Source organism: Acomys russatus, chromosome 18, assembly GCF_903995435.1.
Source record: "Acomys russatus chromosome 18, mAcoRus1.1, whole genome shotgun sequence".
Taxonomy (NCBI): domain Eukaryota; kingdom Metazoa; phylum Chordata; class Mammalia; order Rodentia; family Muridae; genus Acomys; species Acomys russatus.
In genome coordinates, this window is record NC_067154.1 from 54,575,095 (window position 1) to 54,579,804 (window position 4,710).

General features: G+C 40.6%; 1 pseudogene; it reads right to left on the minus strand.

The window, feature by feature from the left end:
- Window positions 1-2,021: 2,021 nt before the first annotated feature.
- On the minus strand, window positions 2,022-3,425 carry LOC127202336 (eukaryotic translation initiation factor 3 subunit L-like; annotated as a pseudogene).
- Window positions 3,426-4,710: the final 1,285 nt, after the last annotated feature.

A 4,710-nucleotide genomic window follows, 5' to 3' on the forward strand; every position in this document is an offset into this window, starting at 1 on the left:
CCTACACAGAAAGAACCAAGCTGCAGACCTCTGACGCACAGTCTAAGTAGAAAGGCTAAACTCTGCCTGATGAGTTGAAGTCTAGTCAGTAGGCACAACATAGACAGCAGATGGCATGTAAGCAAACATTTGGCCCCCTTACCGCCCAACACAATGTGCTGCAGGTGTCTCTACAGGGAGCAATCTGGAGCTCAGCTGGACAAATGATAAATTGTCACAAATCTGTCCCACTGAAGAAGCAGTGTTGAAGAATAATTAGCCAACACTTTGAAAGAGAGAGAGATAAGATCAAAACAGAAAGTCAGCCGTGGAGGGATTCTGCTACTAATTAGGTGATAGAAAGAGAATTTGGACATAAGACATAGAAGGAGAAAAAAAGAGAGAAGCGTGTTAGGCAAAGGGTCTGATCTGTGTAAAAGACAAGCTGTGTTCATCTGAGAACAAAACTAGTCGAGGTTTGTTAGTGGAGTAGGAAACTGGTATGATTGTGCCTCTCCTATCTAAGCATTTTACACCTCTCTACAATAAAACCAGCCTTATTTTTGAACCTCAGAAAGACAGACGTTTTGTAAAGGATTTGAGTTTGCATAAATGTGGGGCCTAACAGAGTGACAAGTAGTACAGAGAGGTTTGAGTTACATTCAAGGACTAGATAGATTATTGTCCACTTAGTGAGCTGAAACTTAAACACATTTATCACTTTAAAAAATGCAATTTGCTATGTTGAGTTTCTCCCTGGCTTAAGCAGTTAATCTTTATTCCGTTAATATTTAATGCTATACCTGATCGCTTTGAAAGCTTAGAGCAAAAGACATCTCAAATTTTAAAAAATAAACGGACTCTCTTTTCCCACTGCAGATGTCAATCACCAATAGCTCCTCAGTTTTGTGAGTCTCTCCTCCATCCTTTGGAGTTTTTGCTGGCTTTCATAGCAGTTCTTTCTTTTGCCCCAGATAAGCTGCCTATGTACTATTGGATGGCTCTTTAAGCAAGCACACAGATAGCACTATGGCGACTCTATAGGTTCAAAAATGTTTGTAAAGCTGTTACAGAAAAGTAATAAAGAAGGGCCTGAAGAGGAAGAGTGGAGATTGTGAAAATATCTTTCATTTGCCAGATGTAATTGTCACCTTGGAGGTTTATTGCCACTATCTGATATCCTAGACCTACTTCTGGAAGTTTCTAGCCTCTGTAAAATCTAATTAAGCCTAGAATAGATTTACTGCTGAAGAAGCTCACCCTTTCTAGATGTTTCTGAGCTCTACTGGTTGGTTTGCCTCAGCTGTTCTGGCTTAAACTCCTCTCCAAGCTGACAGATTCAATCTGGCTTCTCTCCACTTCTGACTGAATTGCTCTGCATGGCCACTAACTCTACCAATCTGCTCTAATCTGGCTCCTTCTCATTCTTTGGATCACTTATATTCACCTGTGTCTAGCATGCCCTCTCTTCAACCTGTCCCTTTAAAACTCTCCAGGTAAAACTGACCCCCATTCTATCTTTCCAGCTCTCTTTTATATCTCCCCTCTTTCCTCTGTGTTCTCAATGAGTGTTGGGCCTAGCCCATTCTGTCAAGGCTTTCTATAATTTGGCACTTTGTCTGCTGCTCGACTAGACATCAATTTCAAACATGGGTGCTTCCTTTAAGTTCATTGTTTGAGATTAAAGGTGTGTACTAAGAGCATGTCTGCATTTCAGATTACACAGGCCTAAAAGGTCTTTGGATGTGACCTGAGCAGCCATGCTTCTGAATTAAAAATTCCTCTACAGGGGATGTATACACACTATATGGAAGTATGAAGTTCTTAAACAGCAAGTTAGAAAAGAGAAAATAAGTTATAAAAGAACATTCCAAAATAAAATAGCAAGTTACTAAGTAACATGGAAATGAGACCTAAATAATTTATGTTATTCCCATATTTGTTGCTATGTTCACATAACACACTACAGCAGAATCACCATGTACATATCATCACTAATACTACTAATAAAATGATGTTTTTTCATCTTTTTCTGCATTTATTTAAACTAGTTTCAACAAGGGCATGGTGGTGTAGAGCTTGAGGAAGCTGTGGATGGTGGAGAGCTGGGCCTGCTGCTGCACTTCATCAGAAAACAGCTTCAGCTGCTGTAGGAAAGGCTCTTTGTGGTAGGTAGGATGTACATTATAGTAGGTGGGCACCCCAGGTGACAGGAACCTGGGGCAGGCATAGATTAAAAAAAAAGTTCCTCATAGACCTGGGGGTCCACCCTTCTGCATTTGTAGCATCCTGTCCTCACATTTCTTCCACAGCTGGAGGTGTATGCTCTGCATGGGGTACATGGTGAGAGCCACGGCCAACAGTGGGTGCATCTGTTCATTCTGCTTATTAATCATTTTGTACTTGTATGTGGTCCTCTGGAACATATTCTGGTCCTCTAGATGTATAAGAGGATGTTGACAAAGGCCTGGATAGCATCCTGGTAGCAATGCATCATAAATATGCAAAGCCAACGTAATAGTGCCTAGCACTCAGGCACACGGGAATACATGCTCTTCTTGTTCAACTCGATATTCTCCATCACCTTGATAGGCTGGTAGCAATGCCCCAGTAGAGATTGCAAGCACAGAAGCCCCACCAGGCTGAAGTAGCTGAGCATCTTGTAGAGGGAGTGTCATCTATAATCCACAGCCACACTTTCGGGGCCACCTCTGCTGGTGTAGACATCCGGCTGCCGGTTGATATTGGATTTATCCACTAGAGAATGTAGCACACTGAGGAAGTTGTGAACATTCCAGATTTTAGGATTGGATCTAAGGAAGTTGCTCTCCTCTGACTTCTTGCCTGTCTTGCAGCAGAACTGACTAAATGACTGGAACTGGTAGATGAACTCATCGATGATGTCACAGAGCCACTGGTTGGAGAGGTGAAGGGAAGCAGGCCCACTGGCATTCAGGAGGCAGTTGAAGATATTCCAGTAGTTGTTTTAGGATGCGAACCTCTGCTCTAAGGTGCCCCCCCACCGACTTTGGTGTATGTATGCCTACAGTATATTTCTTCGTACAAAATTAGGAATACAGCATCGTTGCCAACTTGGGGTGCAATGGCTTCTGCCTCAGGCCGCAGTGTATTCTTGAAGCATCTTTCAGTTAGCTTGGTACAGCTATTCTTATAAATGTCCTGGATCTTATACACCTTCAGGTCAGTGACGTCACTAGATATATGACTGGTCTGAAGCTCATATACTTTCTGGTCAATCAAATCAGTGACAGTTTGTGGAAGTGCTGGATGAAGTTTTTGATCACTTCAGGAATCACCTGATAGCTCTGCTGCTCATACTGTTGTTCATAGGCAAGGTCTTGGTTTGGATCTCCTGTGTGCATATCATAGTTGCTCGGGAACACATAGGGATCATAAGCCTCAGACTCATCAGCAGGGTAAGACATGGCTACAGTGCTCTAGATCCCAGCAAACCACAGCAGAAGTACTTCCAGTGAATACAATTTTTATTTATTCTTTTTTAATTTTATTAATTTATTCATATTACAACTCAATGGTTATCCCCTCCCTAGTATCCTCCCATTCCTCCCTCCCTCCCATTTTCCTCTTACTCCCCTCCCCTATGACTGTGACTGAGGGGGACCTCCTCCCCCTGTATATGCTCATATGGTATCAAGTCTCTTCTTGGTAGCCTGTTATCCTTCCTCTGAGTGAATACAATTTTTAAAGGTGAGTTTTAACTTCATCTCCTTTGCATAATTTTCTAATCTCTTAAATCTACTAGTAGAATATTGTTCTCCCAACCATTTTCTTATTTCCAAATATAGCATGTATAGCATAGGAAGATGTACACAGATCAGTTTTGAAAGACCAATTATTGGTCTTTCCTTGTTCTGACTGAGGTAAATACGCATGAAAGGCACATGGTGTGGTCAAATCAGCCGTTGTCATATTTGGTTTGCTCCTGGGACCACCCCTGTTTTCCTGGCTCCTTTGTTCTGTTTTTGTATTTTCAGGCATTGTATTTCTCCATGTGGATAGCATTACCTCCACATGATGCCTCACTTAATATTGCTGTTTAGTATCTTTATACAGGTGGTCACTCTATCTCTTGAAATGTCAGCTTCATAGAAGCTATGATTTCTCCATTACCAGTGTTACTGATAACATCAAATATACCTATATTGGTCTTTATAGCATTTCATCTTGAATACTACCTCCCATCAATACCCAAATATAAGCTGGGTAGTTACAAATTCTGTGGATTTTAACCATGAACTTGTTGGTGTGAATCAAAACTCGTTTCTGCTTTCCTGTCCTTTAGCTGCCTTCACTCCACCATGGCTCCACAAGGATACCCATGTGTGAGTACTTGATTCTCTTGGTTGACTATTATAATAGTAGGAATGAGAAGAATAGATTACACTCTCCTTTTCATATTCCTTTTGTTGGTCTCTTCCAAAAGTGCTCCTTTTGTAGAAAATACAAAGGTAATGTGAAAGAGAATGAGAGACAAATGGAGGAGAAAGAAAAAGAAGAGAAAAATCAGATATTCAAAAATATTATATACATGGTATGATTTAGATCATTATTTATGTTAATCATTTTCATATAATAAATTCCCATATCTCTAACTTTTACTTGCTGCTGCCAAATATATCTCATCACTCCCTTTCTCACTTTTCTAGATGGTTTCTTTCTTTTTTTTTAAATTTCTTATAATTTATTCGG